Below are 24,580 nucleotides of genomic sequence, written 5' to 3'. Positions count from 1 at the left end.
CACAGCGAGACTTTGTCTCATAAATAAATAAATAAATAGGCCGGGCGCGGTGGCTCAAGCCTGTAATCCCAGCACTTTGGGAGGCCGAGATGGGCGGATCATGAGGTCAGGAGATCGAGACCATCCTGGCTAACACGGTGAAACCCCGTCTCTACTAAAAAATACAAAAAACTAGCTGGGTGAGGTGGCGGGCGCCTGTAGTCCCAGCTACTCGGGAGATTGAGGCAGCAGAATGGCGTAAACCAGGGAGGCGGAGCTTGCAGTGAGCTGAGATCGTGCCACTGCACTCCAGCCTGGGCGACAGAACAAGACTCCGTCTCAAAAATAAATAAATAAATAAATAAATAAATAAATAAATAAATAAATAAATAAGTGATAAAAATCAACCATGGCCTCATGACCAGTTTCAGAGACAAGGACTATAGCAGCCATGAGCATTTTCTTCCTTGTTACGTGAATGTGCACACATAGAAACTATCTTCTTTCTCTCCTTTCCCCCGTTGTTTTATAGGCGAGTAGTTAATGTGGTTCATGAAATTTTAAAATTTGAAATTTTAAAAGCTGGCGAAAGGAGCAGACATTTCACAGAAAAGGCTAACACATGCCATTTTAAACCCTCCCCATGAGTTCTCTCAGTATCAGCAGCAATCTGAATAATACAAATTTAAGCCAAACACATTGGTCAGAAGTCTGTGGATAACTGCGAGAGGCAGAAGACTCACCCGTGCTGCGGGTCGTTAACGTCGCAGCCTCCTTGATTTGCATTCCTGCGCCGGCCGTGGGGACCCGGGGCCGTCCCGCTGGTGCTGGTGGGCACCCAGGCCGACCGGGACAACGAGCACCAGGGGCTGATGGCTCGGGGCCGCGAGGGGCGCTGCCCATTCCCGGAGGTCACGGCCAAGAGCCAGCAGAGGGTGGACCAGGTGTTCACACAGGCGGTGCGCGAGACGGAGGCCCTGGCCGGTCCGGAGGCACATCCCCGCCAGTGCCCAGCACACGAGGCTGTCGGAAAAGTTCATCGGCTAATTTGCCACAGCTGGTTTTCAATACGTCCATTGCTTTTCCTGAGATGGGGTCTCACTATGTTGCTCATGCTGGTCTCCAACTTCTAGCCTCAAGCAATACTCCCACCTCGGCCTTCCAAAGTGCTGTGATTACAGGCCTGAGCCACCATGCTGGGCCACTTCCCCCAGCCTTCTTGCTAGTCCCTGATTTCAGGGATGAAATGGTGGGTTGTGGGACAGTGGGGGCTGGGCCACAAGTTCTGGGGTTGTCTTCCAGAGTAAACTCTGCCACCCTCTGCCTGGTGCTGAGTCAGATGCCTCAGGACTTCAGGGGACCTCCCTGCCTGAGTTGAGAGTGGGGCTGTCACACTTTCCCTCTCCCTGTGCATGGGGTATCACCAAACTTTCCTCATTCCAACACAACTCTCGAGGGGCAGGGCCCCAATACCAGCTGAACTTGAACTTCCTGCCTCCCCAAAGAGTGGTGCTTGTCGGTGTTGCAGAACGTACTTGTCTATAAATAATGCATAGAACATCCTCAATATGGAATCTTGATTATACTGTCAGCCGAAGGATGATGAAGAAAGGAGATCTTTATTTCTCATAAAACGTTGCATCCTGCAGAGTGGCAATCCAACAGGCTGGGAAGCACAGCCTCCAGGTGGAAGCCAGAAACAAACACTTCGAGGGAGGGCCAAAGGGAACAGAAATGTATGTCGAGCTGGGTGGCTGAATATACATATTGAATAAGCTACAGGAGGAGCCGTGAATATTCATGAAAAGAGAAACATGCACACGCCAAGTTGAGCTTCATGTCCCTTCATAAGTCCGTTGCATGTATGAAAAATGGCAGTGTTGGTCTGATCTGAGAGTGGAGTTTTCAGCCCTCTGATGACAAAAGATGAAGCAGAGGACAAAATAACCCTCACTGTGCATCCTTTGTAGACTGGCCACAAGCACTCTGAGGTTAGTGGTCTCTTATCAGGAAGGAATGCTGGTCAGTTGTTTTGTCAAAACTGCAAAAGGGAGCAAGTGTCAGGGCCAGTTGGAACCACAGTGGTTTCTGTTCAGCCCTCAGGGAAGAAACCCTCAGGGCAGTTAGAGAGGGAGTGGGTAGAACCAGGCATGTCTGACCTCCCATCCTGTCATGACCTGGTACTCAAAGTTTCTCTTGGGTCCCCTTGACCAAGATGGGGAGGTCTGTTCAGTTGCTTGGGGCTTAGGATATCATTTTTATTTCTCAGTACATTGAACATAACACACAACTTGGTTTCTAAAGAGAGAAATAAGATTTATTTCTCAGACTGCAAGGTAACAAAATGAGGAATCAATATTTATTTATTTATTTAGAGACAGAGTCTTGCTCTGTCACCCAGGCTGGAGTGCAGTGGCATGATCTTGGCTCACTGCAACCTCTGCCTGTGGAGTTCAAGCGAGTCTCCGGCCTCAGCCTCTTGAATAACTGGAATTACAGTCCTGTGCCACCACACTGGCTAAGTTTTGTATTTTTAGCAGAGATGGGGTTTCACCATGTTGGCCCGGCTGGTCTTGAACTCCTGAGCTCAAGTGATATACTCACTTCAGCTTCCCATAGTGCCGAGATTACAGGCATGAGCCACCGTGCCTGGCCGAATTTTTTAAATGATACAAAAATTAGCTGGGTGCAGTGGCACACATTCGTAGTCCCAGCTACTTGGGAGGCTGAGGTGGTGATATAGGAGCTAAGAACAAATCACTTAGGCGGATAGTGAGGGTATGGGAGTCCTCCATAAGGCTTTTCTCTTTCATGAAAAGCAGCCCCAAATCATTTTCTAAAAAAGTACAGCCTATAAAGTCGAGATCCAGACACGGACAAGCAAGCTGGGAGCTTGCACAGGTGAATGCCAGCAGGAACTAAGGACTAGACATGTTCAAGATGGCGGCTCCATCTTCCCTTCCCTGCCAGCCATGCGTTCAGTAAGGAACAGACAAGACAGCATCAGCCAAGGGGAAAGTTCATTTGCATAATAAGATTAGGGTGGGGTGACCAGCCTTTCCCAAAGGCTGTGTAAACGTCACACCTGATCGGACCAGTCTGTGAGCCGTATGTAAATCAGACACCACCTCCTCAAGCTGGTCTATAAAATCTGGTGCATCTGCCATCAGCTGGTCTTTCTGCTTGGAAGGCCCCTCTCCCTCAATAGAGAGAGCTGTTTTTCTTTCTCTTTTCTTCTGCCTGTTAAATCTCTGTTCCTAAACTCCTTGGGTGTGTCCGTGTCCTAAATTTTCCTGGCAAGAGACAACAAACCCTGGGTATATACCCCAGACAATGTAGCTGCCTCAGTGGGAGGATCCCTCATTCCCTGGAGGTCAAGGATGCAGTGAGCAGAGACTGCCACTCACTCCCGCCTGGCCGACAAGAGTGAGACTCCATCTCAAAAAAAGAAAAAGAAAGAAAAATTAGCTCTGCGTGGTAGCCTGTGACTGTAGTCCCAACTACTCACTCGGGAGGCTGAGGTAGGAGAGTCGCCTGAGCCCAGTAGATGGAGGCTGAAGCGAGCTGAGATGGCACCACTGCACTCCAGCCTGGGCCACAGAGTGAGACCCTGTCTCAAAAAAAAAAAAAAAATACATAAAAAATAAAAATAAATAAAACACCTATCGACAGGTGTCATGCTGTGATACCGTAAGAAATCTATACTTGAGGCTTAATCCACCCAGGATTAAGCCTTGCTCAGGAGGGATCTCGGGGCTGGCGTTTTGGGAGGCCCAGGTACACTGAGCCTGCCCACTGGGAAGGCCACTCAGAGCACATTTTTCCAAGATGCCATCGTTCCCAGCAGTCACCAGATGAGGGATGTTCCCAGGAACACCCACATCATCTGACTTTCCCCTGCACTGGCCACGTTTCCAAGCTTCCCTCCTCCGTAGGCCTGCAGAAGACAAATAGCCCCACGTGGGCAGTGGCCTGCGCTCCTCCTGCAAACTTCAGCATCTTTTGGGCCTCATTCCCTGTCCCCTAACCCCCAGGCGGCCTGAATCCCACCCTCATCTCCAAGAACTGACAGCTTCTACCTTCTCCACCACCCATGTGCCCCCCAGCACAACGGGGGACACCCAGCAGAAAGCCATGGTAGCAATATATGAGTTAAAAAGAAATTATTTAGGCAAATAGTAAGGATAAGGAAGTTCTCAGTAAGGTTTTCCTTTTAATGAAAAGAAGTCCTCAAATCATTTTCTTTTGTAACAAGGGGCAGCCTGTAAAATCGAGCTGCAGATATAGACAAGCAAGCTAGAAGCTTGCACAGGTGAATGCTGGCAGTTGTGCCAATAGGAAAAGGCTACCTGGGACTAGGCATGATCAAAATGTCGGCTCTATCTTCCCTTCTCTTTGCCAGCGACGTGTACAGTAAGGAGCAGGCAAGATGGTGTTGGCCAAATGGAAAGCCCATTTGCATAATAAGATTAGGGTGGGGAGACCAGCCTTCCCCACATGCTATGTAAACGTCACATCTGGTTGAACCAATCTGTGGGACCTTCATGCATCAGACACTGCTCCTCAAGCTGGACTATAAAATCTGCTGCTGTCCCTGCAGGCCAGCTTTTCCCTTTTGGAGCCCCCTCTCTCCTGCAAGAGAGAGAGAGAAAGCTGCTCTCCTTTTTCTTTCTTTTGCCGATTAAACCTCTGCTCCTAAGCTCACTCCTTGTGTGTGTCCATGTCCTTAATCTTCTTGGCATGAGACAATGAACCCCGGGTATTTACTCCAGACAGCGATGCCACTTCATTAGGGAGATGGTGGGGAGGAGGATTTCCTGAAGAGCTGGAAGATTTTACAGAAGAATTAGGTGGGGCAGGGGAGCAATAAACTTCCTGAGCCACTTAAATCAGGGGTTTCTCTTCAGTCAAGTTTTTTCTCTTTTTAATATATAACTATAATATATAAAAATAACTGGTCGACCCTCTGTATCCATGGGTTCCACATTTGTGGATTCAACCAATCAAGGATGAAAAATATTTGAAAAAACTCTAGCCTGGCCAACATAGCAAGATGCCATCTATACAAATAATTTAAAAATTAGCTGGATGTGGTGGTGCATGCCTGTAGTCCCAGCTACTCGAGAGGCTGAGGCAGGAGGATTGCTTGAATCCAAGTATTCCAGGCTACAGTAAGCTGTGATCACACCACTGCACTCCAGCCTGGGCCACAGAGAGAGACCCTGTCTCAAAAAAAAAAAAAAAAAGAAAGAAAAGAAAAGAAAAGAAAAAAGAAAAGAAAAGAAAAGAAAAGGTAAAGTATTTGGAAAAAAAATTATGCTGAACATGTACAGAGATTTTTTTCCTTGTCATTATTCCCTAAACAATATAACAAGTATTTACATAGCATTTACAATGTATTAGGTAACATACATAATCTAGAGATGATTTAAAGTGTACAGGAGGGGCTGGGCATGGTGGCTCATGCCTGTAATCCCAGCACTTTGGGAGGCTGAGGTGGGTGGATCTCTTGAGGTCAGGAGTTCAAGACCAGCCTGGCCAACATGGTGAAACCCTGTCTCTACTAAAAATACAAAAATTAGCCAGGCGTAGCCAGGTGTAATCCTAGCTACTTGGGAGGCTGAGGCAGGAGAATAGCTTGAACCCAGGAGGCAGAGGTTGCAGTGAGCCGAGATCGCACCACTGCACTTCAGCCTGGGTAACAGGGTGAGACTCTGTGTCGAAAACTAAAATAAAGCATACAGGAGGATGTGATTGGTTATATGCAAGTATTGAAACCACCTTTGCTAAATTATGACTGAGCCAATGAAACAGGTCCAACTTAAAGGACTCCATCTTGCCTCCAATTTCCAAACTATCCTTATTCATTCCTGGGCATAGGCTGAACTAACTTTGGAAGAAACTTAATTCATAGTTTATAGTTGAAAACAAAGATAACAGCCTCCCAGGCTCAAGTGATTCTCGTGCCTCAGCCTCCCAAGTAGCTGGGATTAGAGGCATGCACCACTGTGCCCAGCTAATTTATTTTGTTGTTGTTGTTGTTTTTAGTAGAGTTTCACTGTGGGGTTCACTGTGTGGCCTAGGCTGGTCTCAAACTCCTGACCTCAAGTGATCCACCCACCTCAGTCTCCCAAATTACTGGGATTACATGCATGCGCCACTGTGCCCAGCCTATACTGATGCATTTAATTTACCTAAAGTTTTTCTTTTTAAATTTAATTTGCCTAAAGTTTTTCTTTTTAAATTTAATTTACCTAAAGTTTTTCTTTTCTTTTTTATTTTTTTGAGTCAGAGTCTCGCTCTGTCAACCAGGCTGGAGTGCAATGGCACAATCTTTGGCTCACTGCAACCTCTGCCTCCCGGGTTCAAGTAATTCTCCTGCCTCAGCCTCCCAAGTAGCTAGGATTACAAGCATGTACCACCACGCCTGGCTAATTTTTATATTTTTAGTAGAGACGGGGTTTCACCATATTGGCCAGGCTGGTCTCTTGGCCAGGCTGAACTGATCTCATGATCCGCCAGCCTCAGCCTCCCAAGTAGCTGGGATTACAGGCATGAGCCACCACACCCGGCCTAAAGTTTTTCTTTTAACAGGTGTGAGCATCTGTGGATTTTGGTAACTATGGGAGGTTCTGCAACCAGTGGTTTACAGATACCGAAGGAGTGTATAAATTCTTCCCAAAAAAGAAATAATATATTTGGTCTTCATTTTGGTTCCTGACCCGAGAGCGTCTAAAACCCTTGGAATTTCCTGAGTGATGGGGATGAGAAGAGCATCTTTTCATATTCACATAAAACTAAATGTAAAATCCCAAGCCCCTCAACTGACTGAACAGACCCCTTCTTGGCCAAGGAGACCCCAGAGAAACTAAAAACTGAGTTCCCTGCTAGAAGGGGACAGACCTCCTTCAATCCTCTCCCTTTTGCAGTTTAGATACAACTGACCAGCGTTAATGTTAAAACAGAGATCACAAGATTCGAAGAGCAGATTGTTTGTGCAATAAGAGACCAAATTACAAACAGGACCGAAGGTCGAGCAAAACAAGGATGAAGCCGCTCCTGCAGGCCATTAATCTTGCTAAATAGACACGGTGGCTGACTGTAACACAGCATCCTTATCTTACCTTAAACATTCCTTTCTGCTAACTCTGTTTTTAGACAACGTTTTGTTCCTTCAACCAATTGCAGATTAAAGAATCTCTGAATGTTCCTGTGCCTTATAACAGCCCCACCCGACACCGCTTCCAAATATCCTGCTTTCCAGGCTGCACCAACCTGTACCTTCCTTGTGTTGATTTATGTCTTTGCTGGTGACTCCTGCCTCCCTGAAATGTGTTAAAGCAAACCGTAATCCGACTACCTTGAGACACTTGCTCAAAGCTTCCTGGGTTTGTGTTTCCTCCAGGCCGTGGTCACTCATGTTGGCTCAGAATAAATCCCTGCAAAATGTTTTACAGAGTTGAGTTTTTACGTTAACATTTATAACATGCCCCTTTCAGCCACAGCTGAATTTATGTTAACAAGAGCACTGGTGGCTGAAGCGCCTAGGTAGCTGCAGGCTGAGGGCTGCAGAGGAGGCAACCATGTGATTAGAGGGCTGGAACCTTCAGTCCTACCTGACCTCCAGGGAGAGGAGAGGGCTGGGGATTGAGTTAAGCACTGATGGTCAGTAAGTTAATCATGCCCACGTATGTAATGGAAACTCCATAAAAATCCTAAATGGAGGGGTTTGGAGAACACATCCATGTGTCCGGAGGATGGTGCTCCCGACTCCACGGGGACAGAAGCCCCTGCCTTAGGGACCCTGTAGACCTCACCCTATGTCCTTCTTCATCTGACTGTCCATCTGCAGCCTTCTACTGAACTGGTCAATGTAAGTGTACCCCTGAGTTTTGTGAGCCCTACAGCAAATTACTGAACCCGGGGAGGGGCCGTGGGAACCCTTGATTTATAGCCAGTTAGTCTGGAGTACGAAGGACCAATGGTGGTGGGTGCCTGTAATCCCAGTTATGCGAGAGGCTGAGGCAGGGGAATCGCTTGAACCCGGGAGGCCAAGGGTTGCAGTGAGCCAAGATCGTGCCACTGCACTCCAGCCTGCATGACAGAGCAAGACTCAGTTTCAAAAAACAAACAAAAAAGAAGTATGAGAGGCTGAGATGTACACTTGGCTTCTGAACTGGGGGCGGTCTGGTGGGACTGAGCCCTTAACCTGTAGGGTCTGTGTTACCCCCAGGGAGCTCATGTCAGAATTGAATTGCAGGTCACCCAATCGGTGTGCGGAGAGTTGGGTAATCGGTTGGTGTGGGACATCCCCCTCTCATTTAGTGTCAGAAATGTGAGAAACAGTTTGTCTTTAATAGATTAGACAGTACATTAAACATGGCTGAAGAGAGAGATGAAATGAACATTATTCAGAGTCATGAATACTCCTGAGTCTGGTTTTCATCATAAACCACTCTGTACCTGCAGAGATAAGGGCGCTTCACGCTGCCCCGAAGGCTTCGGACTCTCATAGAGTGTCTTACATTGATAGTTGGCTCACTTGAGCCTGTTATTATTATTTTGAGGCTTTTAAAGCCATTAAGAAAAGTCAGCCAACCCCACAGTCCTTCTGACTATTGCTTCAATGCTTTTTAAGTACCCCCCGGCTCGACGTGGTGGCTCACACCTGTAATCCCAGCACTTCGGGAGGCCGAGGCAAGCAGATCACTTCAGGTCAGGAATTTGAGACCAGCCTGGCCAAAATGGTGAAGCCCCATCTCTACTAAAGATACAAAAATTAGCTGGGCATGGTGGTGGGTGCCTGTAGTCCTAGCTACTCGGGAGGCTGAGACAGGAGAATCGCTTGAACCCGGGAGGCAGAGGTTGCATTGAGCTGAGATCGCATCATTGTACTCCAGCCTGGGCAACAGAGTGAGACTCTGTCATACATTAATTAATTAATTAATTAAAATAAAATAAAGTATCCTTCTACCACATGGACCCAGGCCTCACCTCCCAATGTGCATATTGTCATCCACCCTGGGAGCAGTGGCAGCTGTCCTGCAGGCCAAGGCTCAGCACCTGCTCCCTCCCCAGCAGCAAGGCCCTGACAGTGGGGCTGCAGGGTGGGTGCTCTCCTACCCTGCGGTTCTGCCTTTTAGGGACACTTCTGAACTCTCTAAATTCGGATTCCCTCCAAAGGCAGAATCTATGATGCGGGCCATGGGCTTGTGTGCAGTAGTTTAGTTTTGGAAATGGTTTAGGGGTCAGGAATGGGGGCCTCTTGTTCAAATGTCACTTACTTAAAGGGGGCTTCCCTTACCAACTGTTGTAGGTAGAACTGTATCCCCGCAAAATTCATACATTGAGTTTCTAGCCCTCAGTACCTCAGAATGTGACCTTATTTGGAAACAGGGTCATTGCAGATGTAATTAGTTAAGATGAGGTCATACTGGAGTGGTTGGGCCCCTCATCCACTATAACTGGTGTCCTTATGTAACGGGGAATTTGGACACTGACACGCACACAGGGAGAACAGCACATGAAGACGGAGGCAGGGATGGCAGGGATGTGTCCAGCAGCCAGGAGCCAGACACAACCGGCAAATCACACGCAGCTGGGAGAGGCCTGGACTCGATCCTCCCTCCCAGGTCCGAGAAGGAGCCACCCCTGCTGATCCCTGGATCTCAGACATCTGGCCTTCAGAACTGGGAGAGAATCATTTCTGTTGAAGCCACCAAGGCTGTGGCACTTTGTAAATGGCTGCCCCAGGAAGCAAATACATCGACCTACCAAAAAAAAAAAAAAATGCTACCACAAAGCCGTCCCTTGCTGTCTCGTGCTGCTCCTTTTTCCTTCACAGCACTTCTCATCACGTGAAATGAGATTATTGATTTGTTAATTGCTTCCCCCATTGCCAGGTAGCTCCTCCGAGGGTGGGGCTGCACATGGTTTGCTGCTGCAGTGTCTAGAACAGTGCCTACCACATGGTGGGTATTCCATGACTGCAATTCTACTACAGTGCTCGCTTTGAAAATGTAAATTCGGCTGGGTACGGTGGCTCACACCTGTAATCCCAACACCTTGGGAGGCCTAGGCAGGCAGATCACGAGGTCAGGAATTCGAGACCAGCCTGACCAACATGGTGAAACCCCGTCTCTATTAAAAATATAAAAATTAGCCAGGTGTGGTGGTGCGTGCCTGTAGTCCCAGCTATTAAGGAGGCTGAGGCAGGAGAATCACTTGAACCCTGGAGGCGGAGGTTGCAGTGAGCTGAGATCACCACTGCACTCCAACCTGGGCTACAGAATGAGACTCCATCTCATAAAAAAAAAGAAACAAACAAACAAACAAAAAAGAAAATATAAATTCTTTCCAGTGCATTTGAATTTTGCGATTGCTTATGTGTGATTTTGTCTGTAAGAAACACCAGGTGAACACAGGAAACACCCCCAGTGGAACTGAGGTGCACAGGAATACACAGAGTGCATGTGCACACACCTCAGAATCTGCCAGTGGCCTCAGTTCCCCGCTGGGTTGTGAGCCATACCCATTGAGCATTTGTCCATTTTCACACTGCTATAAAGAACTACATAAGACTGTGTACTTTATAAATAAAAGAGGTCTAATTGACTCACAGTTCCAAATGGCTGGGAAGGACTCAGGAAACTTACAATCATGCAGGAAGGTGAAGGGGAAGTGAGGCATGTCTTACATGGTGGCAGGAGACGGGGAGTGTGTGAAGGGGAAAGTGCCACACTCTTTTTTTTTCTGAGACGGAGTCTCTTTCTGTAGCCCAGGCTGGAGTGCAGTGGCGCGATCTCGGCTCACTGCAACCTCTGCCTCTGGGGTCCCAGTTCAAGCAATTCTTCTGCCTCAGCCTCCCGAGTAGCTGGGACTACAGACGCACGCCACCACACCTGGTTAATTTTTGTATTTTTAGTAGAGACGGGGTTTCGCCATATTGGCCAGAATGGTCTCAAATTCCTGACCTCGTGATTTGCCAGCCTTGGCCCCTCAAAGTGCTGGGATTATAGGCGTGAGCCACCGTGCCTGACCAGTGCCGCACTCTTAAACCATCAGATCTCGTGAGAACTCGCTAGCTAAAGAAGAGCGGTAAGGGGGAAATCCGCCCCCACGATCCAATCACCTCCCGCCAGGTCCCTTCTCTGACACATTCGGATTACAATTCGAGATGAGATTTGGGTGGTGACACAGAGCCAAACCATGTTTTCTCCAGGGACCCAGGGAACCCTGTTCCCTGCTTCAGGCATCTCACAGTCTACACCCCTTCCTCCATCTACTCCACAACTGACTTCAGGCCTTCAAATAAAGTGCCATGCTCATTGTAGTATTGATGTATTCCTCAACAATTTAGCATGTAAAACCCTTCTACGCTCTTTATTAGGTTCCTATCACTTTAAAAAATTGTGTCACTGATGAGGTGTTTTGAGTGTCCTGCCCCGACCTCATTTTTCCATTGTAAGTCCTGTGGTTTTTATTGTGCAATTTTGCATAGCCCAGTGAATTTTAGGAATGTGTTTGTTGCATCATAGCCAAGCTGATATATCTGATCTGTTGAGTGACTGAACCAATGCTTGTCTTTCTGAATTAAACCCTAATTTATGCATATATATATATAAAATTTTGTTTTTTAAGACAGAATCTCCCTCTCACCCAGGCTGGAATGCCGTGGCATGATCTCGGCTCACTGCAACCTCCACGTCCCAAGCTCAAGCGATTCTCATGTCTCAGCCTCCCAAGTAGCTGGGATTACAGGCACCTGCCACCACGTCCAGATAATTTTTGTATTTTTGGTAGCGATGGGGTTTCACCATGTTGGCCAGGCTGGTCTCGAACTCCTGGCCTCAAGTGATCCACCTGCCTTGGCCTCCCAAAGTGCTGGGATTACAGGCATGAGCCACCATACGCAGCCTGCCTAGCCTATTTTTCTAATATTCTAATGAAATACATTTGCTAATTGCTTATTGAGGCTCTTTACAGCTGAAAAGCTTATGGCATAACACCAAACAATGTAGTGTTAATGTAAGGACGGGAGGACCCAGTAAATGACAGCCTCCCTCCTCCTGCCCAAGACCAGTTCAGAGATAACACGACAAAGGGGACTCAGGAACATGCACACGAAAGCACTGGCTTTGTCACAGATCACGTCTGGGCTGGAGTGGGTAACTTTGGTGGCTGCACCAAAAGTTATGGATCTTCTCATCCCTACATCGCAGATTTGGTCTCACTGCCCAGAGTTAGGCAGCCCGGGTGGGAGTTCCCTCTTGAAGTTCATTGCAGGGAACTGCAGGTCAGAACGTGAGCTTCCTGCAGGCGGCAAGTGCCCCTCATATCCCAGGAGCTCCCTGTCCTATCTCCTGGTCTCATCTTACTCCACAGGCCTAGTTGGGCCAGGAAGCCTTGGACTCCTCTCTGAGCCTTTGGCCCTAGGCTGGAGAGAATCTCTCTGCCCTTCAGGTCTCTTCCTAGTTGAGAGGAACTGGGATCTCAGTGCCTCCGGGCACAGAGAGGGAATGGCATTTCTGCGAAATAAGCAGCTGCCACCGGCATCAGCGGGGAGCGACTGCAGAGACCTCTGGGAGGACCAGACCAAGGCCTGCTCTGGGAACACTGGAAATGCCACAACCACACCGAGGGCTTTCTGCCAACGGACACAACAGTGTGGACAAAACAATGTAGACAAATAGCACGACAGTGTAGACAAACGGGACGGAACCACCGCAAGACGAGCGGTTATTTCCTTCCCGACAATAAAGTAGATCAGATAACTTGAAAAATCTTTTGAGGCTGGACATTCTGAATTAAATATGACAAAATCCATTCTTGGATAGATGCAACTGTGGAAAAAAAGGAAATCTTGCAAACAGCAAAGCTGCTGGGAATGTGAGTGTCCACTGACACTGATGCAGCTGCTGCCCCAGAGGAATTCCTCATCTCAGGAGCCCTGAGCTTCGGCTGTAAAGGAGACTGGGACTTCCACACAGGTGTGCATCCTAGAAGGGCCATATATATACTCAGTGAAAAGGTGAATTCATTTTCCAGCCATCAGCAAGCAGAGGTGAGAAAGACATTTTCCTATCCAGGGCTCTCATTAAGACAATAAAAGTGTCTCCCTTAAGATTTGTGACAGGTGCTCCATCCTCCTGCGTGTTTGGGTTTAAACTGAACATCATTTTTTTGAGGCCCTGGAACCAACAAGCTAAGAACTCAACATTAAGTGGCCCAGGCTGAAAGATGCTTACAGGGCCACACAGTAACGGAAGCCAGCTGCCCTGGAGAGGTCTGCCTTCCCTTGAGGCAGAGCGCCAGCCAGTTCAGCCTCATTTTCAGGCTGTAAAGATTAGCAGATAAAGGATATAACATAAATATTATTTAAAAACAATGAGTTACTAAATAAAAATACTGGCTTGGGCTCAGCACAGTGGCTTACGTGTGGAATCCCAGCACTTTGGGAGGCCCAGGCAGGAGGATGACTTGAACCCAGGAGTTGGAGACCAGCCTGAGCAATGCAGCAAGACCCTCTCTCTGCAAAAAAAAAAAAAAAAATATGTTTTTAAAAATTACCAGGCTGATTACATTAAAGGCGTTGAACAAAAATAAACAAAAACTGACAGGGTGTGATGGCACATGTAATCTCAGTTTCTTGGGAGGCTGAGGCAGGAGGATCACCTGAACCCAGCAGTTCAAGGCTGCAGTGAGCTATGATCCTCTCACTGAACTTTAGTCTAGGTGACGGATTGAAGCCCCATCCCAAAAACAAAACAAAACTAACTTTTGTAGAATACCCTAGTACCCAAGGTCAGAAGGAACAGGAACTGACATGGGTCTTCAGTCTATCTTCTCGGGGCAGCAACTACTCCTGAATTTCCCTTCTTCGTGGCCTTTCCTGTGGACATGACTCCAGCATCAGCCCCGGAGACTCCCCGCAAGTTCCCCATTAGATCCATCTTGCTTGAGTTGCACTTCGAAGATTCGACCTGGAAAAGGCGGCTGCGGTGCCTCGCGAAGTTCACTGGATGCAGCTGACCCTTCCACATTTCTCCCAGACACCCTCTCTGTCCCTCTAGGGTCACTGCCTCAGGAGCTGGGCATTTCTAGACAAGTCAGGTGAAGCGACTGTCATGGCTGCCACTTTACACCATAGATGTGTAAGTGCACATATGTGTGTATATATATGTCTATATCCTCAACGAGGGCCAAAGTATCCAGTTTCTAAAACTAAGTTTATTCTCAAATGAACTATGTACAGGAGAGAAAAAGACTGACACCTGCCTTGAATTTGTGGTGAATTGCTGTATTAGTCCATTTTCATATTGCTATAAAGAACTGCCTGAGACTGGGTAATTTATAATGGAAAGAGGTTTAATTGACTCACAGTTCAACATGGCTGGGGAGGTCTCAGGAAACTTACAATCATGGCAGAAGGCGAAGGGAAAGCAAGGCACCTCCTCCCCAAGGCAGCAGGGAGATGTGCTGAGCAAAGGGGGAAGAGCCCCTTATAAAACAAACCATCAGATCTCGTGAGAACTCACTATCACGAGAACAGCGTGGGGAAAACCACCCGCATGATTCAAGGACCTCCACCTGATCTCTCCCTTGACACATGGGGATTATGGGAATTACAATTCAAGATGAGATTTGGGTGGGGGCAGACACAAAGCCTAACCAGATCACTTGCTTAAGGGAAGCTTTTCTCTTCTAAACCAGATTGTAAAGGTCTTTTGTTTGTCCCCCTTGGGGTTTTTCACCATGGGGCCCTGGGCCTTTGGGATGAGCTGGGTGGGCCTTTCCATGGAAAGGTGGAGGAAGCGAGTGCAAGGTGAGTGGTGGGAGAACCTGCAGGCCCCCCTACCCCGCTCCCAGGGGAAGGGTAGGTGGCCTTCAGAGGAGAGTCCAAGTGATAGCTGTCACTGACATGACTTTTCTCGTGGCTACAGATAGTATTTTCCCCGGAAATCTTCCTCCAGCTTTGGGAGTGGTCTCAAGTGTGGGGGCATGAGAATTGCTTGGGGTGCCTGGGAAAACACAGATCCAGGCTGTAGATTATATTAGCTCATGGATGATTTGATTCACCACGAGGTCTGAGAAGCATTTGCTCTACAATGTTATTTTTTAAATTATTTCACTACAATTGTTGATTTTTGTTTTTGTTTTTTGAGACAGGGTCTCTCTGTCACCCAGGCTGGAGTACAGTGGTGCAGTCATGGTTCACTTCTGCCTTGAACCTCTGGGCTCAAGGGATCCTCCTATTTTAGCCTCCCAAGTACCTGGGACTACAGGTCTGCACCACCACACCTGGCTGAGGTTTTTAGTTTTGTAGAGATGGGGTTTAACTATGTTGCCCAGGCTGGTCTCAACCTCCTGGGGTCAAGCAATCCCCTAGCCTCAGCCTCCCAAAGTGCTGGGATTATAGGCATGAGCCACTGTGCCTGGCTGATAGTTTGATTTTCATATGCCATTGAAGTCATTTTACCTCATGGTTTTGAAATACTTTTTGGTCTTCTTAGCAGTTTAAAAATATTGTTTTGTTTTTTCTCCTAAGTTTAGAGCTTTCCTGTTACTAATTACTTTTTTTTTTTTTTTGACAGGTGCACACTACCACATCCAGCTAATTTTTGTACTTATTTATTTGTTTTGGTAGAGATAGGGTCTTGCTATGGTACCCAGGCTGGTCTTCAACTTCTAGGCTCAAGCAGTCCTACTGCATCAGCCTCCCAAAGTGCTGGAATTACAGACTGAGGCAGCAGGCGAGCCCTAATTACTTTTATTAGGCCAAATTCCTTGTGTGGAATTCCTGTGCTTTGCACACAAATTGTCAGGTTGGCCCCAGAAAAGTGGATTCTATTTTCCCCTTTCCGTGCCTACATGGGTGACCAGTGTCCCGAATCCTACAGGAGCTGTTGTTGATCTTTGTCCTCCATTCTCTGAGATAAAGTCCACCATGGATTTCTGCTGCTTTTATTCATTGTCAGTCCACACATAGGGACAAAGTACTGTGCTCTCCTTAGAAAGCCATTTGCTAAATGAGAACTCCGGGGAGGGCGGGCCTGAAGGAGCGCTTGCTGTCAGTCATTTCGATCAGGGATCAGGGCAGAGACCACTGGCATGGGTAGAGCTTCCCCGCCATTCCCCAGGAGGAAGGCAGGGCTGATGGGGGATGGAGCGGGGGAGGGGGGGGGGGGGGGGCAGTGGTGCTTAAGAAGAGGAGAAGCCCCAGGGGTAGGCAGTCTCTGCTGTGGATTTCCCTGCCGTCAGCCCCAGGCACTTAGCAATTCTTGCTGTCAGATTCTCACTTGCTCTCATCTGTGCTGCAGGAAATCAGGGTCTTGAGCCAGATGGGGTGGCCTGAGCCCCGGGCCCCTCACAGCATCCAAGGGCAAAGTCTCAGCAGAGCCATTGCCTAAAGATGTTAAGAGTATTAAATCAAAGCACAACATGCCTGCAGAAATGTATACAAATCATCAAGCTACAGCTGGAAACATTTTTACAAAGCAAGCCCACCCAGGGAATCAACACCGTGAGGCCACTTCCCACCCCTTCCCAACCTCCCCCACTAAGGTGACGGCTGTGTTTCGCTTCTTCTAACTCCGTGAATCAGTTTTACCCGTTCTTGAACTTTATTGTGTCAACATAAAGGAAGAAACTGAGGCAAAATTAACATAAATAGAGAGTTTATTTGGGCCACGTTGGAGGACTGAAGCCCAGGAGACATAGACTCAAGTTACCCTGACGATGAGCTCCAACAAGCAGCAGACACAAATAGATTTTTAAAGGAAAGTTGAAGGAGCTGTTTGGTCGTTTACCAGGAACGTACATTGGTTCTTTGAAATAGCATCAGTGCCTTTCGGCCGGAGCCGCCATCTTCCAGTAATTCACCAAAATGACGAACGCAAAGGGAAAGAGGAGAGGCACCCGATACATGTTCTTCAGGCCTTTTAGAAAACATGGAATTGTTCCTCTGGCCAGGTATACACGAATCTATAAGAAAGGTGACACTGTAGACATCAAGGGAATGGGAACTGTTCAAAAAGGAAGCCCCACAAGTGTCACCATGGCAAAGCTGGAAGAGTCCACAGTGTTCCCCAGCATGCTGCTGGCATTGCTGTAGACAAACAAGTTAAGGGCAAGACTCCTGCCAAGGGAACTAATGTGTGTATTGAGCAGATGAAGCACTCTAAGAGCCGAGACAGCTTCCTGAAACGCATGAGGAAAATGATCAGAAAAGGAAAGAAGCCACAGAGAAAAGTACCTGGGTTCAACTGAAGCTTCAGCCTGCTCCACCCGGAGAAGCACACTGTGTGAGAACCAGCGGGAAGGAGCCTGAGCTGCTGGAACCTCTTCCCTATGAATTCATGGCATAATAGGTGTTTTTTTTTTTTAAAAAAAAAAAAAACCTCTGGACTATAAAAACGTTTCTCTTCATTGAGAAGTGTGGTGTCCCCTCCCCCAAAGAACTATTTAAAGCAAATTTTAGTTGTGTTCTAATTCATCATGTAATGTCTTTACCTTTCGAATTTAACATATTTCTTGCTGAAAGACGTGAGGTAGCTTATTGTGCAACAAATTACTCAATTGGTTAGAAAATGGCCAGGTATTACATATGAAATATTTGTACTGGTTTGAAGATAGTCCCTCTAAATCATCAAGGGAGAAATAAAATAATTTACAAAAAAATTGCATCAGTTATTGATTGGCTGAACCTTGTTGTTTGTATCACACATTTCAGAAATATAAAGATAATGGGCAAGGGCTAAGCTCCGATTTTTTATCTTGCCCAAATTCCTGTCTAAGGGATCTGGGGAGTCATGCCCTACAAACCATAAATTCTCATCAGATGGGTTTTATTTAACCCTGTATGTAGTGCCTTACTTTCCAACCTGACTCTGGCATAACAAGGAAAAAAATCAAAACGTTTTACCCCAAAATACATTTCCTTGCCATACCTTGATATTGCCCTGCAAAGTCTCTTGTGGGAAAAATCCAGATTCTATAGGACTCTCCTTTCCCCTTTGTTGTTCTTCCTTTCTTTTCAGATCCAGGAGATAATCAGCTAGAGCCAGGTACACTTTTAGGTCTGATAAGAAACATTTTACAACCTGCTCTCTCTGAAGTCTGCTATCTGAAAGAGCTTTCTCTGCACAATAAAACTTGGTCTCCATAATCCTTCAGCTTAACCTGAACATTTCCTTTCCGTTAACCCAAGGTCTTCAGATAAACTCAACCAATTGTAAACCAGAAAATGTTTAAACTTACTTACAGCCCGGGAGCTCCCGCTTTGAGTTGTCCCACCTTTCTGAATCAAATCCTTGTATTTCCTTTTTGTTTGTTTGTTTTGTTTTGTTTTAAGGAGTGGAGACTTTAATAGGCAAGAAGGGGTAAGAAGGATGGGAGAAGAAAGAAGCTCCCCTGTACAGAAACAGAGGTAGGGGGCTCCAAAGCTGAGAGAGGGAATCTCCAAACCCATATATTTCATATATATTTTTGTTTTGTTTTGTTTTGTTTTTTTGAGTTGGGGTCTCGCACTGTCACCCAGATTGGAGTGCAGTGGTGCGATCTCGGCTCACTGCAACCTTCACCTCCCGGGTTCAAGTGATTCTCCTGCCTCAGACTCCTGAGTAGCTGAGCTTACAGGTGCCCGCCACCATGCCTAGCTGATTTTTTTTATTTTTAGTAGAGATGGGGTTTCACTATGTTGGTCAGGCTGATCTTGAACTCCTGACCTCGTGATCCACCTGCCTCGGCCTCCCAAAGTGCTGGGATTACAGGCGTGAGCCACCGTGCCCGGCCCTCTTAAATATATTTGATTGATGTCTAATGTCTCCCTAAAAATATATAAAACCAAGCTGTATGTACCCCAACCACCTTGCGCACATGTTCTCAGGACCTCCTGAGGGCTGTGTCATGGGCCATGGTCACTCATATTTGGCTTAGAATAAACGCCTTAAAATATTTCACAGAACTTGACTCTTTTCATTGACATGGATAAGGATCACATTGTACAACTTGTGGCAACTTTTAGGAAGTCTAGACAGTCGGCTAGTCTGGAAACTACAGGGAAGGAAAGAAAAAACCTTTGAACAGTGAACCCTAGGCATGGCTGCTGGGATCATCTCTCTCTGGGCCTGATAAATTTGCAGATCTCACATTCCTCAGGCTGCTCTGAGCCACTTTTCTTTCTTATTTCCTCTTTTGGATCAAGATCTTGCTCTCTGAAAGTATTGATGATCAATATTTTATTTTATTTATTTTAGTTTTTTGGAAATGAATGCTCAGTGCTGCAAAGAACCAGCACTGAGACAAAGGATCTCTCAGCAAGGCAAATGTACTTCTGCAGAAAGGTGCATCTCACATACGGAGCAATGGCAAGAGCACACAGAACAAAGGAAAGCAGGAGTGTTTATTACCTCTGACGCAGCTTCTGCTTCTGTGCCTTTCCCCTGTTGGCTAGGATTGGACAGCACAGGTCCCCCGGGACCAAACTAGCCCCGACTGGCTAAACATTTAAACTTTTTTAGATAAAGTAGGCACGAAAGGGAGGTGAGAAGGGAGAGAAGGGGGGTCATTTACGGAGGAACTAGGAAGGTAACCTATTCCCTAATAAGGAAGGAAATGTGGACTGGGGTTGTAGCAAGTTCAGGCATGCCTAGGCATGTTCAGACAAGTTGGGGTGCAGCAAAGGCAAGGAGATATTTGGAATTATAGGATAGAGAATGAGGAAACTGGATAAGCTGTTTGAAGAGGGAACCTAACTGTATCTAACATTTTATTTATTTATTTATTTATTTATTTATTTATTGAGACAGGGTCTCACTCTGTTGCCCAGGCTTGAATGCAGTGGCGTGATCTTTGCTCACTTCCACCTCTGTTTCCAGGGTGCAAGCAATTCTAATGTCTCAGCCTCCCGAGTAGCTAGGACTACAGGCATGTGCCACCACGCCTGGCTAATTTTTTTATTTTTAGTAGAGACAGGGTTTTGACATGTTGCCTAGGCTGGCCTTGAACTAACTCCTGGCCTCAAGTGATCCCCCCTCCTTGGCCTCCCAACGTGCTGGGATTATAGGCGTGAGCCACTGCACCTAGCTGATCAACATTTTAAGTGTAAATTTGCCCAGCATCACTGGGAAGGCTCATTCTCACATGGGGAGTGGGGAGCAGGAGGAGAGGTGCTCTGGCTCCTAAACTCAGTGAGGTCTCCAGGCAGAAGATATTGGCAGCACAATGGGACAGAGAAACAGGATCCCAGGCCACCTGCTTGGAGAGAAGCCGTGGTGTGGCAGATCATTCCTAAGTGTTCTAGCTATCACGATTTTGGTTTTTGTTCTTGGCTTTAAACATCTAGAAACACAAGGCATAATCAAGTGAAGAATAAGAAATATGATGCAAATAAAATCCCAATCTGGAAAGCATTCCTATTCCTAAAGGTAATCAATCATATAAATCACGTGAGGGGTCTGTTTTTCTAACATCTTGCTTTTTTTTTTTTTTTTTTTTTGAGACAGAGCATCACTGTGTTGCTCAGGCTGGAGTGCATTGGTGTGATCTCAGCTCACTGCAACCTCTGCCTCCTGGGTTCCAGCGATACTCCTGCCTTAGCCTCCTGAGTTGCTGGGATTGCAGATCTGTACCACCATACCTGGCTTTTTTTTTTTTTTTTTTTTTTTTTTTTGTATTTTTAGCAGAGAAGGTGTTTCGCAACGTTGGCCAGGCTGGTCTCGAACACCTTACCTCAAGTGATCCACCCACCTTGGCTCTACAAAGTGCTGGGATTACAGGTGTGAGCCACCACACTCAGCCCGTTTAGCTTTTTGAGTGATTTCTAATCAATTTCCCATTTCTCGTCCTGGTCTGAAGAATAAGGTAACTGGCTACAGATCAGCTTCAGCTGGGGTTCTCCAGGTGCAAGGTACCCATGCATGCAGGACTGCCTTTTTATTTATTTTATTTTTTTAAATTTTACATTAAGTTCTGGGGTACATGTGCAGAATGTGCAGGTTTGTCACATAGGCATACGTGTGCCATGATGGTTTGCTGCACCCATCAACCCGTCATCTAGGTCTTAAGCCCCACATGCATTAGGTATTTGTCCTAGTGCTCTCCCTCCCCTTGCCCTCCACCCCCTGACAGGGCCCCAGTGTGTGTTTTTCCCCTCCCTATGTCCTGTGTTCTTACTATTCAGCTCGCACTTTTGTGTGAGAACATGCAGTGTTTGGTTTTCTGTTCCTGTGTCAGTTTGCTGAGAACGATGGCTTCCAGGTTCATCCATGTCCCTGCAAAGGACGTGACCTCGTTCTTTTTTATGGCTGCAAAGACTGCCTTTTTAAAATGAGAAATGCGAATGCATGAGTCAGTGCGTTTGAGTTTAGCTGCACAAGGGATTGGTAAACAATCCCCGACATGGGCCCTTCCAGGGAGCTGGAGCGAGTACCTTATTTGATAGAGTCCTTGATTTGATGTCTTTTCCAAGAATCAAAACCTCCTAGTTGCAGGCCATGACCTCTGATGTCTTCATCTCCTGGGTGTTGACTCTTCACAGAATCCTTAATTTAGAGTTTTTAGTGAGAAGCTTGTATAAGGCCTTGCAATTATGAAGAATGTCACCTTTAGGATGAGCTGGTTCACTGGGCTCCATCCAGGCACATGGGGCTTCCTGCAGTTATTTCAAAGGGAGAAAGCTGAGGTTTTCCAAACTGATAGAAGGTGATTTAAGCAATACCAGTGGAAAAGCCTTAGGCAAGACAAGGTTCAAAGTTTCTGTAAACTTTGCCAGTTGTTCTTGTATCTTCCCATTGAGGCAGGAAAATAAGGTCTGGAGGCAGGGAACATAAGGCCAATTCACACTTCAGTTACAACAGGAAATATCCTCTCCATAGGACATCACTTTACGTCATCCTCTTCATTTACACAGGGTGCACCCCAAGTAGAGGGTATTTAAACTCACAAAAACTTTGTAACAAGGCCTTTGAGCCCCTATGCTCAGGCCTGCTCCCACACTGTGGAGTGTCCTTTCATTTTCAATTAAACCCTTCATTGGGCTGGGCACAGTGGCTCACGCCTGTAATCCCAACACTTTGGGAGGTGAGGCAGGTGGATCACCTGAGGTCAGGAGTTCGAGACCAGCCTGGTCAACACGGTGAAACCCCATCTCTACAAAAAGCACAAAAATTAGCTGGGCGTGGTGGCGGGTGCCTGTAATCCCAGCTACTTGGGCGGCTGAGGCAGGAGAATCACTTGAACCTGGGAGGCAGAGATTGCAGTGAGCTGAGATTATGCCACTGCACCCCAGCCTGGGCAACAGAGCAAGACTCTGTCCCAAGAAAAACAAGACAAATTCCTTCATTCTTTCCTTGCTTTGTTTGTGCGTTTTGTCCACTTCTTTGTTCAAGACACCGAGGACCTGGACGCCCTCCACAGTTAACACGATCTGTGTGTTCCTCCAGGCCAGAGACTGAGGGTGGCATGCACAATACAGTGGTGAAAAATCGCAGTATGTTACGAATAGACAGAATTGTCTGATAGGCGAAATGAGTTCCTCGGTTGCTGTGAAACTTGGAGGACTCCCCAAGAAGGAATAATCTTCTCTAGCAAAAATTTACCTACTGCTCAGGCCGTGGCTCTAGGGCATGGCAATGCTTCAACCCAATGAGAAAACATGGAAGTCATGACCAGGATGTATTTGTATCCTTGAGATAAAGGCAGTTGGACAAAATCCAGATGCCAGTATCTCAAAAGGTCCTGATGGGAAATGTCTCAGGGAAAAGCCCTTGAGGAACATGGAGTGCTTTTCAGAATTGTATTGGCACAAACAGTATGGGGGGAGTATACTTTTTTTTTTTGAAACGGCGTTTTGCTCTTGTTGCCCAGGCAACAAGTCTTGTTTTGTTTTGAGACAGAGTTTTGCTCTGTCACCCAGGCTGGCATGCAATGGCGCAATCTTGGCTCACTGCAACCTCTTTCCTCCTGGGTCCAAGCTATTCTCCTGCCTTAGCTTCCCAAGTAGCTGGGATTACAGGCACCTGCCACCATGCCTGGCTAATTTTGTAATTTTTTAGTAGAGATGGAGTTTCACCATGTTGGTCAATATGGTCTCGAACTCCTGACTTCAAGTGATCCACCTCGGCCTCCCAAAGTGCTCAGATTGCAGGCATGAGCCACTGAGCCCAGCCGAGAGTACACCTTTTGAGGCATCATGGGTGATGGTTTCCAGTAATATTATTTTTCCATGAAATTGTTTTTCCATGAAATCATTTTATCTGACTCCAGTGAGTTAATTCATTAACATATTGTAAAAAGGGTAACTGAAGTCACGAGAGAAGAATTGGTCTATCACTGAACTGTACTATAAACCTGTTTCAGGAAAGGAAATGACATTCCCCGCTTACTTTTCCAAAGCTTTAACTCTTTTTCAGGGCCTTTCTCTGTGCTTCCTTCAGCAAGGTTTTTTTGTTTTGTTTTGTTTTTGAGATGGAGTCTCACTCTGTCTTCCAGGCTGGAGTGCAGTGGCATGATCTCAGCTCACTGCAACCTCCGCCTCCTGGTTTCAAGTAATTCTCCTGCCTCAACCTCCCGAGTAGCTGGGACTACAGGCATGCGCCACCACACCTGGATAATTTTTATATTTTCAGTAGAGACAGAGTTTCATCATGTTGACCAGGCTGGTCTTGAATTCCTGGCCTCAAGTGATCCACCCACCTTGGCCTCCCAAAGTGCTGGAATTACAGGCGTGAGCCACTGTGCTTGGCCTCCTTCCACATGATTTTAATTTTGGCGTGTGCTTGCAGGGATAGCTCAAGATGTATAGGTTTTGGGTAAGGAAAGACACTCAGGCAACATTTTTGGCCACAGCCTCTGTGAAGCAGTTGCTCTTACCATCAAAAGTGTCTAGCTTTCAATGTCTAGGAATTTTGATAAGGGCCAGTGATTTCAGTTTTTGAATGACTTCCAAGAGATCAAAGGCCTGTTGGCCATTTTTAAGGGATTGTCTGGAAGAAGTCAGGAAGCTACGTTATTTCTGGAGCATCCCCGAATCACGTGCTGCTGTAAGTGCACATCTGCTCTCTGTGTAAATGTCAGCAACCGTGCTTTCTACTCATCGACAGGCTCTGGCTAATGCAATCAGTTTTGCTTGCTGGAACAACTTTGCCTCTGGGAGAATCTTTTATGACTTCAGTCACAGAGAGACTGCATCACCTTGCAGTGTCTTCCAACATTGCCATTTAATTAGGAGCCATCAGTAAACCAAATTACATCAGCATCCTCTGTAGTGTCTCCTGTGAGTTCTGCCTAGGAGTGAGAATTTGCTGGGTCAGGGCAATACAGTCAGGGAGCAGCCCATCAGAAGGCAATGGTAGCACAGTAGCAGGGCTAAGATCCCTACAATGGGAGAGTAAAGTGAGGGGAAGGCAAGGGAAGAACTCCACATGAAGCAAGCCTGTGGCCAGAGTGATGCTGCTGAGGAAAGAGAGAGACCCTCTCATATTGTTTTATATTGTTTTATACTCAGTACCTGTTTTAAGAAAAAACAAGGAAGTAAAACCAAAGACAGGCAGCCTGGCACCACGCCTAAAACCAGGCCTGGGCCTGCCTGGCTTAAATCCAG

At 46.7% G+C, this 24,580-nt stretch overlaps 1 pseudogene; it reads left to right on the top strand.

Moving 5' to 3' along the window:
• Window positions 1-16,481: 16,481 nt before the first annotated feature.
• LOC101018596 lies at window positions 16,482-17,345 on the top strand (annotated as a pseudogene).
• Window positions 17,346-24,580: the final 7,235 nt, after the last annotated feature.

This window comes from Papio anubis, chromosome 7, assembly GCF_008728515.1.
Source record: "Papio anubis isolate 15944 chromosome 7, Panubis1.0, whole genome shotgun sequence".
NCBI lineage: Eukaryota > Metazoa > Chordata > Mammalia > Primates > Cercopithecidae > Papio > Papio anubis.
The sequence above is the reverse complement of the archived record's forward strand: the minus strand, read 5'-3'. Positions and strand labels throughout refer to the sequence as shown.